This window comes from Schistocerca americana, chromosome 2 (assembly GCF_021461395.2).
Source record: "Schistocerca americana isolate TAMUIC-IGC-003095 chromosome 2, iqSchAmer2.1, whole genome shotgun sequence".
Classification (NCBI taxonomy): domain Eukaryota; kingdom Metazoa; phylum Arthropoda; class Insecta; order Orthoptera; family Acrididae; genus Schistocerca; species Schistocerca americana.
This window is the reverse complement of record NC_060120.1, coordinates 641,516,761-641,529,696: the sequence shown is the minus strand read 5'-3', so window position 1 is coordinate 641,529,696 and position 12,936 is coordinate 641,516,761. Positions and strand designations below refer to the sequence as shown.

The 12,936-nt window shown below is 46.5% G+C and overlaps 6 non-coding genes across 6 annotated transcripts; all 6 read right to left on the bottom strand.

Moving 5' to 3' along the window:
- Window positions 1-3,182: 3,182 nt before the first annotated feature.
- Trnas-gcu lies at window positions 3,183-3,264 on the bottom strand. Its single transcript has one exon. It is a non-coding gene; the product is annotated as a tRNA-Ser (tRNA).
- An 822-nt stretch (window positions 3,265-4,086) lies between these two features.
- Trnas-gcu lies at window positions 4,087-4,168 on the bottom strand. Its single transcript has one exon. It is a non-coding gene; the product is annotated as a tRNA-Ser (tRNA).
- Window positions 4,169-4,990: 822 nt separating this feature from the next.
- On the bottom strand, window positions 4,991-5,072 carry Trnas-gcu. Its single transcript has one exon. It is a non-coding gene; the product is annotated as a tRNA-Ser (tRNA).
- An 822-nt stretch (window positions 5,073-5,894) lies between these two features.
- Trnas-gcu lies at window positions 5,895-5,976 on the bottom strand. The gene has a single exon. It is a non-coding gene; the product is annotated as a tRNA-Ser (tRNA).
- An 822-nt stretch (window positions 5,977-6,798) lies between these two features.
- On the bottom strand, window positions 6,799-6,880 carry Trnas-gcu. Its single transcript has one exon. It is a non-coding gene; the product is annotated as a tRNA-Ser (tRNA).
- Window positions 6,881-7,633: 753 nt separating this feature from the next.
- Window positions 7,634-7,715, bottom strand: Trnas-gcu. Its single transcript has one exon. It is a non-coding gene; the product is annotated as a tRNA-Ser (tRNA).
- Between the last annotated feature and the right edge of the window lie 5,221 nt (window positions 7,716-12,936).

The following is a 12,936-nucleotide window of genomic DNA, read 5'->3' as shown; positions in this document are numbered from 1 at the left end:
ATGTGTAATGTTGAGTTTCCATATGCCCCTCGCTCGGTAAGTCTCTTGTTTTTCCAAATTTACTGTGGTGATGTACGCGGCATGGTCAGAAAACATAGTGGGCCAGACCTCAGACTGGAGTACATGGTTCTTAAGGTTGGACGACACGTAAATTCTGTCTAGCCTGCTTGCTGAGTGACTGTTAAAATATGTGAAACCGGCCTGTGCGCCATGGGTATGTTCCCAGGTATCGGTTAACTGCATTTGGTGGACTATTCTTTCCAGTTCTACGGACTTGTTGAAATTCGGTGTCTGGTCTTTCGGGCTAAGTACAGAATTAAAATCGCCGGCTAGGATTATATAATCTTGACGTGTACCGAAGAGATGAACGATTTCCCTTCTAAAAAAATCCGCTCTAGCACGCCTGTGATTGTTGCCTGAAGGTGCATAAACGTTGATGATGCGGGCATTGTTAACAGTCACTGCAACCCCTCTGCTGTTTTCAAGTTTTGCTATTTGTGTGACACGGATGCCTTCTTTCGTGAGAATTGCGGTTCCCAGCTCTGCACCGATACCGGGGTTTATTGTGGCGTTGTATCCACGTATCTTTTCTAATTTAATATCTGTTACTTCCTGGAACAGTAGTATATCAACGTCAGCTGCGTATAGAAAGTCTTGGAGATGTTGTAAATGCAGGGAGGAGCGTATCTTATTAATGTTCAACGTAGCGATTTTGTAGGCTTGCGCTGCGTTCATATTGTCCTATTCATTACCGAAGTCAGTATTCGTCATACGAAGTGCTGTCGGAGGAAAATCCTTTTTCACATGTATGTTCCGGCAATGATGTATTCATCGTGTTCAGTTGATCTCTTGGGACAGAAGTCTGTTCCGTTCCTCCAGTTTCGTTCAATTCTTCATCTTGATGCATTTCATCCGATTCATCAGCCCAGGTTTTGTGTTGATTAGCTTTCGATGTCTCTTTTTCTGCATTTCTAGTATCAGGGAAAACCTTGTCTGCATCGAAATTTACTATCAGCTTCAACCTCTCGTTTGACGACTGGTCCGTTGACATGGGGCATGGTGTATTTGATTTAGCTTGCAAGGGGTCAGGTGCCTGCATACTCAGAACCGGATTACGATGTTGTTCTTCATGCAGTTTGTTGCTAATCTGCTTTGCTTTTTCTCGCAAAGGGGGTGCCAGTTGTTCAGCTCCCTTATGAGCTAGTCTCCTCTTTTTGTGTTTCCTTGGAGGACTGACTCTTGGGGAGGTTTCATCGTTTTCCATTACATCTTGGGTTTCTTGCGCTCGGTCCTGTTCTCTGGCAAGTGATGGGTTGGTTTCCTTATGGTTTTCTGGAGACTGCTCATTCTGAAGGACTATAACCGGTTCAGGAGTTTGTTCTATTTGAACAGAGATATTTGGTTCTTTTTCTTGACACTCTGGCTGTGTTGTCACCGTCGAGTCGCTAACTTCCATTATCACTTCATTGTCGCGAGCTGCATCTTCCTCGATAGCGTCCCGAGTAGCGTCAGGAGCGTCACGCGTATGGAGTTGTCCAGCGGCTGCCGCTGCGTAAGTTAAAGGCAACGTTGACATGGCCGGGGGTCTCACTGCTTCGCCCGCAGGTAGCTGGGCCACTCGGCGTTGTATACACTGCGAGCGGACATGGCCTGTGCTGCCGCAAGACGCGCAGGTTCTTGGCTGCCCATCATATATGACTATAGCCCGATAGCCACAAACATTTATATACGAGGGTATGTGCTTGTGTAAATCCACTCGCAGTTGCCTGATACCATTCAAGACGGTGAACTTGTGAGCAGGAGACCACTTTTCTGCAAAATTGCTAATTATTCTCCCATAAGGAGCTATCACGGAGTTGATCTGCTCAGCGGTGATTTCAAATGGTAGCTCAAAGATACGGACAGTTCTTAATCCAAAGCCAGCATGCGTAACACGAACTGCACTAACATTGCCATCGTGATGTTTGAACTTAAATGTTCCGCCACTAGATTCAACAATTTTGTCACACAATTCCGTGTTTTTAAGCTTGACATACACAATACTACTCACAATTGAAAGGTGAATACCTATAATAACCTCAAAAGAAATTTTCACAACTTCTTCTAACCATGTCTCAATTTCGAACGAATTCGGTCTCTGCCCTTTCTGGTCAAAAACAAATTTCAATGTGTCTCTCCTATTAGGCTGATCCATCTCTCCTTCTAATATGAATCCATCAAGAGTCTCAAATAACGCAGTAACTACTGCAACAGGCGCTTGACTTACCGAGCGGAGCGCAGCAGACCGCAGCGCACAGCACACGCCGTAGGTCCGCACACCACGGCCGCCAAAAGCCGACTGCCCACTCGGCCACCTCGTCTGACGCATCGGAAACTGCGTCCCTCGCTAGTCCTTACGGAAAGAAGTCGTTTGTCGATTCGAAAACGCATCGTACTGTGGCTGGTGTTAACGCTGTAATGCCCTGCTGCAGTGCAGCTGACCAAGCTCCCACTCATGAATCATTTAATAATGGCATCTGTCCACGTCGGTATCCCATCGGAGGAAAGTAGTCGGCCCACTTACTTACTGCAGAAATAAGCACCGAATCGTCGTGTAGCGTTGTCTAATGCAAATGAGAAATGTCCTGTGCATTAGGTATAACGACTAGTGGAACTACGTGATTATCTCGATTCGCAACAATTATTTGTCACCTTCGATGACCTCATCGCTGATGTTGCTTTCAAGTTTCTTTCGAAGAGCAAACCACGTTCTTCCTAGCCGAATTGTAAGACCAGAGGCTCCTGCTGTTGGCGATGGAGCCAGGCCCTATCAGATCGCTTCCGTGTATGGCGGCCGGACGGAAAGCAAACTGTCGAAAGGCGACAGTTGTGCTACAGTTGGGGGTATTATAGGCTCGATACGTTAAAATGACTGCAAGAAGTAAGCACTTAAATATGAATGAGAACGCACCGTTCCCAAACACCACCATGGTGCCAAACTTCGATTCGTTTTTAGATCTTGAGATGGTGTTTGATTCGAAAGACGTACGCTATCGAATGTTGTGTCCTTCCAATTGGTAGGCGGTTTAGTTTCGTATTTCTTACAGATGCTATCTGCCACATACACGTTCCGTTGCTACTACTGAGTGGCGTTTCGCATGTAGAAGGTGTGATCCGAAATGGTTGCTTAACGTAAAATTCTTCGACGAGGATGGGATTCGAACCCACGCGTGCAGAGCACATTGGGTTAGCAGTCCAACGCCTTAACCACTCGGCCACCTCGTCTAACGCAACGGAAACTGCGTCCCTCGCTAGTCCTTACGGAAAGAAGTCGTTTGTCGATTCGAAAACGCATCGTACTGTTGCTGGTGTTAACGCTGTAATGCCCTGCTGCAATGCAGCTGACCAGGCTCCCACTCATGAATCATTTAATGATGGCATCTGCCCACGTCGGTATCCCATCGGAGGAAAGTAGTCGGCCCACTTACTTACTGCAGAAATAAGCACCGAATCGTCGTGTAGCGTTGTCTAATGCAAATGAGAAATGTCCTGTGCATTAGGTATAACGACTAGTGGAACTACGCGATTATCTCGATTCGCAACAATTATTTGTCACCTTCGATGACCTCATCGCTGATGTTGCTTTCAAGTTTCTTTCGAAGAGCAAACCACGTTCTTCGTAGCCGAATTGTGAGACCAGAGGCTCCTGCTGTTGGCGATGGAGCCAGGCCCTATCAGATCGCTTCCGTGTATGGCGGCCGGACGGAAAGCAAACTGTCGAAAGGCGACAGTTGTGCTACAGTTGGGGGTATTATAGGCTCGATACGTTAAAATGACTGCAAGAAGTAAGCACTTAAATATGAATGAGAACGCACCGTTCCCAAACACCACCATGGTGCCAAACTTCGATTCGTTTTTGGATCTTGAGATGGTGTTTGATTCGAAAGACGTACGCTATCGAATGTTGTGTCCTTCCAATTGGTAGGCGGTTTAGTTTCGTATTTCTTACAGATGCTATCTGCCACATACACGTTCCGTTGCTACTACTGAGTGGCGTTTCGCATGTAGAAGGTGTGATCCGAAATGGGTGCTTAACGTAAAATTCTTCGACGAGGATGGGATTTGAACCCACGCCTGCAAAGCACATTGGATTAGCAGTCCAACGCCTTAACCACTCGGCCACCTCGTCTGACTCATCGGAAACTGCGTCCCTCGCTAGTCCTTACGGAAAGAAGTCGTTTGTCGATTCGAAAACGCATCGTACTGTGGCTGGTGTTAACGCTGTAATGCCCTGCTGCAGTGCAGCTGACCAAGCTCCCACTCATGAATCATTTAATGATGGCATCTGTCCACGTCGGTATCCCATCGGAGGAAAGTAGTTGGCCCACTTACTTACTGCAGAAATAAGCACCGAATCGTCGTGTAGCGTTGTCTAATGCAAATGAGAAATGTCCTGTGCATTAGGTATAACGACTAGTGGAACTACGCGATTATCTCGATTCGCAACAATTATTTGTCACCTTCGATGACCTCATCGCTGATGATGCTTTCAAGTTTCTTTCGAAGAGCAAACCACGTTCTTCGTAGCCGAATTGTGAGACCAGAGGCTCCTGCTGTTGGCGATGGAGCCAGGCCCTATCAGATCGCTTCCGTGTATGGCGGCCGGACGGAAAGCAAACTGTCGAAAGGCGACAGTTGTGCTACAGTTGGGGGTATTATAGGCTCGATACGTTAAAATGACTGCAAGAAGTAAGCACTTAAATATGAATGAGAACGCACCGTTCCCAAACACCACCATGGTGCCAAACTTCGATTCGTTTTTGGATCTTGAGATGGTGTTTGATTCGAAAGACGTACGCTATCGAATGTTGTGTCCTTCCAATTGGTAGGCGGTTTAGTTTCGTATTTCTTACAGATGCTATCTGCCACATACACGTTCCGTTGCTACTACTGAGTGGCGTTTCGCATGTAGAAGGTGTGATCCGAAATGGGTGCTTAACGTAAAATTCTTCGACGAGGATGGGATTTGAACCCACGCCTGCAGAGCACATTGGATTAGCAGTCCAACGCCTTAACCACTCGGCCACCTCGTCTGACTCATGGGAAACTGCGTCCCTCGCTAGTCCTTACGGAAAGAAGTCGTTTGTCGATTCGAAAACGCATCGTACTGTGGCTGGTGTTAACGCTGTAATGCCCTGCTGCAGTGCAGCTGACCAAGCTCCCACTCATGAATCATTTAATGATGGCATCTGTCCACGTCGGTATCCCATCGGAGGAAAGTAGTCGGCCCACTTACTTACTGCAGAAATAAGCACCGAATCGTCGTGTAGCGTTGTCTAATGCAAATGAGAAATGTCCTGTGCATTAGGTATAACGACTAGTGGAACTACGCGATTATCTCGATTCGCAACAATTATTTGTCACCTTCGATGACCTCATCGCTGATGTTGCTTTCAAGTTTCTTTCGAAGAGCAAACCACGTTCTTCGTAGCCGAATTGTGAGACCAGAGGCTCCTGCTGTTGGCGATGGAGCCAGGCCCTATCAGATCGCTTCCGTGTATGGCGGCCGGACGGAAAGCAAACTGTCGAAAGGCGACAGTTGTGCTACAGTTGGGGGTATTATAGGCTCGATACGTTAAAATGACTGCAAGAAGTAAGCACTTAAATATGAATGAGAACGCACCGTTCCCAAACACCACCATGGTGCCAAACTTCGATTCGTTTTTAGATCTTGAGATGGTGTTTGATTCGAAAGACGTACGCTATCGAATGTTGTGTCCTTCCAATTGGTAGGCGGTTTAGTTTCGTATTTCTTACAGATGCTATCTGCCACATACACGTTCCGTTGCTACTACTGAGTGGCGTTTCGCATGTAGAAGGTGTGATCCGAAATGGGTGCTTAACGTAAAATTCTTCGACGAGGATGGGATTCGAACCCACGCGTGCAGAGCACATTGGATTAGCAGTCCAACGCCTTAACCACTCGGCCACCTCGTCTGACGCATCGGAAACTGCGTCCCTCGCTAGTCCTTACGGAAAGAAGTCGTTTGTCGATTCGAAAACGCATCGTACTGTGGCTGGTGTTAACGCTGTAATGCCCTGCTGCAATGCAGCTGACCAAGCTCCCACTCATGAATCATTTAATGATGGCATCTGTCCACGTCGGTATCCCATCGGAGGAAAGTAGTCGGCCCACTTACTTACTGCAGAAATAAGCACCGAATCGTCGTGTAGCGTTGTCTAATGCAAATGAGAAATGTCCTGTGCATTAGGTATAACGACTAGTGGAACTACGCGATTATCTCGATTCGCAACAATTATTTGTCACCTTCGATGACCTCATCGCTGATGTTGCTTTCAAGTTTCTTTCGAAGAGCAAACCACGTTCTTCGTAGCCGAATTGTGAGACCAGAGGCTCCTGCTGTTGGCGATGGAGCCAGGCCCTATCAGATCGCTTCCGTGTATGGCGGCCGGACGGAAAGCAAACTGTCGAAAGGCGACAGTTGTGCTACAGTTGGGGGTATTATAGGCTCGATACGTTAAAATGACTGCAAGAAGTAAGCACTTAAATATGAATGAGAACGCACCGTTCCCAAACACCACCATGGTGCCAAACTTCGATTCGTTTTTGGATCTTGAGATGGTGTTTGATTCGAAAGACGTACGCTATCGAATGTTGTGTCTTTCCAATTTGTAGGCGGTTTAGTTTCGTATTTCTTACAGATGCTATCTGCCACATACACGTTCCGTTGCTACTACTGAGTGGCGTTTCGCATGTAGAAGGTGTGATCCGAAATGGGTGCTTAACGTAAAATTCTTCGACGAGGATGGGATTTGAACCCACGCCTGCAGAGCACATTGGATTAGCAGTCCAACGCCTTAACCACTCGGCCACCTCGTCTGACTCATCGGAAACTGCGTCCCTCGCTAGTCCTTACGGAAAGAAGTCGTTTGTCGATTCGAAAACGCATCGTACTGTGGCTGGTGTTAACGCTGTAATGCCCTGCTGCAGTGCAGCTGACCAAGCTCCCACTCATGAATCATTTAATGATGGCATCTGTCCACGTCGGTATCCCATCGGAGGAAAGTAGTCGGCCCACTTACTTACTGCAGAAATAAGCACCGAATCGTCGTGTAGCGTTGTCTAATGCAAATGAGAAATGTCCTGTGCATTAGGTATAACGACTAGTGGAACTACGCGATTATCTCGATTCGCAACAATTATTTGTCACCTTCGATGACCTCATCGCTGATGTTGCTTTCAAGTTTCTTTCGAAGAGCAAACCACGTTCTTCGTAGCCGAATTTTGAGACCAGAGGCTCCTGCTGTTGGCGACAGTTGTGCTACAGTTGGGGGTATTATAGGCTCGATACGTTAAAATGACTGCAAGAAGTAAGCACTTAAATATGAATGAGAACGCACCGTTCCCAAACACCACCATGGTGCCAAACTTCGATTCGTTTTTGGATCTTGAGATGGTGTTTGATTCGAAAGACGTACGCTATCGAATGTTGTGTCCTTCCAATTTGTAGGCGGTTTAGTTTCGTATTTCTTACAGATGCTATCTGCCACATACACGTTCCGTTGCTACTACTGAGTGGCGTTTCGCATGTAGAAGGTGTGATCCGAAATGGGTGCTTAACGTAAAATTCTTCGACGAGGATGGGATTTGAACCCACGCCTGCAGAGCACATTGGATTAGCAGTCCAACGCCTTAACCACTCGGCCACCTCGTCTGACTCATCGGAAACTGCGTCCCTCGCTAGTCCTTACGGAAAGAAGTCGTTTGTCGATTCGAAAACGCATCGTACTGTGGCTGGTGTTAACGCTGTAATGCCCTGCTGCAGTGCAGCTGACCAAGCTCCCACTCATGAATCACTTAATGATGGCATCTGTCCACGTCGGTATCCCATCTACAGTTCGGGGTATTATAGGCTCGATACGTTAAAATGACTGCAAGAAGTAAGCACTTAAATATGAATGAGAACGCACCGTTCCCAAACACCACCATGGTGCCAAACTTCGATTCGTTTTTGGATCTTGAGATGGTGTTTGATTCGAAAGACGTACGCTATCGAATGTTGTGTCCTTCCAATTGGTAGGCGGTTTAGTTTCGTATTTCTTACAGATGCTATCTGCCACATACACGTTCCGTTGCTACTACTGAGTGGCGTTTCGCATGTAGAAGGTGTGATCCGAAATGGGTGCTTAACGTAAAATTTTTCGACGAGGATGGGATTCGAACACACGCGTGCAGAGCACATTGGATTAGCAGTCCAACGCCTTAACCACTTTTTTTTGTTTTTTTTTTTTTTTTGTCCAACGCCTTAAACACTTTTTTTTTTTTGTCTTACGCCTTAACCACTTTTTTTTATTATTATTTTTTTTTTTTACGGGCCTCCCAACTCCCCTTATAGCCCGGCCTTGCGCTCTCCATAATTGCCGTCGTTGGCGAGCTTCTGTGGCTGTACAATTAGTTGATGTAGCTCCCCCGATGACAATGAACATGGGTGTTCCCCCGTTGATCCAGATATTCCTGCGTAAGAGCAAGTAGTTCCTCCGGATGGTCCAATACGTGGAAACATACATGCGAAATGAAAAATGAATAAATTCCTCCAAAGTAATGCAACGGAATGTATTGGTATGCAGCGAACAGCACACATACGGGGGAAAAAAAAGGGAAAAGAGAAAAAAGAAAAAACATCCCTAGAAAAACTAGTAAAAACAAGAACCTTAACTTCAAATTTAAAGTAATTCGACCCGTGCGTCATGGAAAGCCGTACCTGGAATGCACCACATCAACCAACTTGAAACTGAAAACGCCGATTGACCACCTCGGTCATTTCCACACAGCAGTAAAAAAAAGCAAATTTAAAGACACAACGAGAGCACATAAAAAAAAGGAACAATTGGTAAAAGTATGCCCCATGTGAGGCTCGAACTCACAACCCCGGCATTGCTCACGGCTACTGCCTTATAAGGACCATGCGCCAACCAATTGCGCCACTTTTTTTTTTTTTTTTTTTTTTTTTTTTTTTTTTTTTTTTTTTTTAAATGAAACCCGTAACCTTCTATGAAAATAAATTGGAATGGTGAAAAAGACAACGAAAAGACTTCGCCCTTGGGCATAGTAGAAGTGCTGCTCGAAGAATAAACGTAACATAAACACAGCTTCGTATCTCACTCAATGAAAGTTCCTGTAGCCAGTGTCCAGCGAGTCAGTGAAAGCCGCAGTGTGAGGGGGAGTCCGGACGCGACACAGAAGCAGTGGGGCCTCTTCGCGGCACCACTGGTGTCCCGCGGCCCGGCCTCACCCCTTGACACTCAGTTGACCTATCCGATACCCATGCGATGAAACGCTATTTTAAGCATATTGCCGAAGAGTTTCCCATGATTCGGGTACGTACATGTTTTGGCGTATTCGATATCCATAAACATCTTGAATTCCAAATAATTGTCACCGCCAAAATTATTAAAGACGTAGCTGGAATAGGTACCCAGCAACCACAAAACTGCATTGTTTTTCGTCTGCGGATAAAAATGCACATCAGGACGAGACAGTAGTGCTGACGAAACATTGGCGGTTGTAGTCCTGGTAATAAGAGCTATTTTTTGTCGAAGCCAAACCCAGTTCTGGAGACGGTCCCCGCAGGTGTAACGGTGGATAACTGTATCCGTCAGTTGGCAGCGACGACAGAGAGGGGTGTCACTGAGCCCGATTTTATGTAACCTCTCGTTCGTGCTAACCACATCATTGATGGCTTTGTACCAGGCAGTGCGAGCATCGGAACTGAGGACACGGGAACTGACATTGCGCCATACAATATCCCAGTTCATGCCACCGAGCTTCGTTGCCAAAGGATTCGTTCCTTCGTGTTGTCTCCAGTCCGCTATTATGGCTTGTGCAGTTAAACGTTGAGAGTTCATGACCTCTTTACCGATGTAGCTCCGTGAAAGGTAATAATCTCTTATATGTTTTAGCCGATAACTGATGGGCTGAATATTCAGCGGTGGGTCAAGACTTTGCGGCCTGACGGCAGTGAATAATTGCGCTGTAATGCCGGAAGGATCATTGTTAATTATAGCGGTCGTCCTTGTAACATAGAGAGCCATCGCTTTCACCTTGATATCTACTAATCCCATCCCTCCATTCTGGGGGTGGAGTGTCGCAGTTTTGGCAGACACGCGAAAAATTTCCCCTCTCCAAATAAAATTGGTCACCTTCGACATAATTTGCTTAGCAATGACTGCAGGCAGTGGCAGGAGCTGCGCCGTGTAGAAGGCTTTGGATAAAATACAGGAGTTGACCAGATGAATCCGATCAAATTGATTGAGGCTTCTGTGGGAATTGTCAATGAGAGCACCGTTAAGTTTACGCACTATTTCCCTCCAGTTTGCCGCCGCCATCTTTAAAGAGGACGCTGTCAATATGATGCCGAGAGCCTTGTGGACGCTGACTTCCTGAGCGTAGCCAACTCGCAAATGCTGGAGGCCACAGAGGTTAATAAATTTACTTTTCTTGTCATTCAATTTAGCCCCCGACGCCAAACAGTATTGCTGGAGGTGAGCCGCTAAAGTGGTGACATCATTCTCATTGCGGACAACCACACCCACATCGTCGGCATAGGCGCCTACGACAGTTTTTTCTCCTGAAAGTGTTAGCCCTGTGAGTTTCGCCTGCAGTTGGAGTAACAGAGGTTCGAGTGAAAGAACAAAAAGTAACATGGACAAAGGGCTGCCTTGTGGAATCCCTCTGTTGATTTGAATCGGTTGGGTTAGTTGCGAGTTGACAGAAAGCCTTGCGTTGATCCCCAGTGCCATGTTTGTGATCATGTCAATCGCGTTCTGCAAGAAACCGAATCTTTTCATGGTTTCAAGGAGGTACTCGTGAGCGACGAGGTCAAAGGCTTTAAAAAAGTCCAGAAAGATCAGCCCACACTTCACGTTACTGGCGTTCGTTAACGCAATGATATCCCGGTAAAAAGCTGCCGTGTGCAATACAGTTCTCCCGAAGGCACATGTCTGCTGACGTCCAATGAATTTAGCAGTGAGGGGCATCATTCGCGTGTTGATTGCACGGGCGACTATTTTATAATCGGAGTTTAACAATGAAATGGGGCGGAAGTTGGCGATATTTTTGGTACCTCTGCCTTTAGGGATAAGCACAATTGTGCATTCCTTAAAGGCAAGTGGTATAGGCTTCCCTTGAAAAACTTCGTTCACTAATTGGGTGATTTTGTCCCCGATGATGTGCCAATACCTCCTGTAGAATTCAATGGGTAATCCGTCAGGACCAGGGGACTTCCTGATCGGCGAGTGGCAGACAATCTCCAAAACATCTTTATTACTAAATTCTAATGAAATTGTGTCATTGTCTTCTCTAGTTATAGTAGAGGAAATGGCACTAAACAGTTCGTCAGAGCAGCCGTCATGAGTAGCCGCTGACGTGTAGGTGTCAACAAAATAGTCGTGTAGTGCCTTGATAATCTCTCGCTGGGTGTCGACAGTCGTGCCATCACCGAGTTTCAGGGCCTCAATAAAAGTCCTCCTTCTGTTCTTAGCATGTTTGACAAGGTGGTATAGAGCGGCTGTTTCATCGTCCCTGACCGACTTCACTTTAGATTTGATCTTAAGACCTTCCAGTTGCATCCTCTTAAGATTGATTAATTTCGCCTTTATTTTTCGAATGTCGTCTATTCTGGTGTGCGCGGCGTCGGCTCTATCACAGAGGTCGCGTAAGATAGTGTAGTAGAACTCCATCGTCTTCTTTATCGCGGCTGCTCTTTCAATACCGAAGAATATAACAACTTTTCGCAGTTTGGGTTTTGCATGCTGAGTCCACCACGCTATGGTGCTACGAAAGTTTGCGGTAGTGCGCAAGCACTGCTCCCAAGCGCGTCGCACCGCCGCCTCTAGGTCAGCATCCGTTAATAAGGAGACGTTCAAGTTCCATTGATTTTTATACCAACGCGTTGGTTGTGGCAGCAAATTCAGGCACGCAACGACACCACTGTGATCAGAGAAGCTGGAGGGTATTGTTTCAATTTGTAACAAGACATTCTCTAAAACGTCGGAAACATAAATCCTGTCAATTCTGCTGCAGGAATTCGCGACGATGTGTGTGAATCGTACCAAGGTCGGGTACCTAATTTCCCACGCGTCTTTCAGTTTGAGGTCGGTCACGAGACGCTTTAATTCAGGCGAATAATTAAAATTCGGGGACTGATCTTTCTGGGATAAAACACAATTAAAATCACCTCCAATGATAACACGTTCGGGATTTTTCCGTAACAAATAGATGATTTGTTCCTTAAAAAAGTTTGCTCGTTCCGCCCTATAGGTACTGCCAGAAGGCGCGTACAAGTTAATGATGGTGACGCCAAAAACGGTGACACCCACACCTCTACCGGAATCTAACTTGTCAACCTGAGTGGCGGGAATGCCTTCTCTAAGTAAGATGGCAGTCCCCACGTTCGAGTCGGGGGAAAAATTTGTAATAGCAACAAAACCAGGAAGAGTTAAGTGTGGCATGGCCACCTCCTGCAAAAGAGCGATATCTGTTCCCGACTCATAGAGATATTGTTTTAAGGCACTCAGTTTCACCTCCGACCGGATTTTATTAATATTTAATGTCGTGATCGTATAGGCCTGCGACATTATGACAGTACGTGGAAGAGGCGGAAGGAGCAAATATCTTTAAAGGGCAACATCTTCATGCCATTCCATATTTGTGGCCGGGAAATTCGTGTCTGTGACGTCACTGAGTTGTATTCGTGCGTCTTTGTTCTTACTCTTTTTACGCACAGCATTTACATTAGGTTGCACTCGGATCCTGGGGCGGACACTGTGGAGCACCTCTGCAGCTGGCGGCGTGGGAGGGTCGTGGGTGATGTCAAGCTGCTCTCCCGGCACATCCCGCGAAGGGATGGCACGCGGCGATACAGCCGGCGAGCGAGC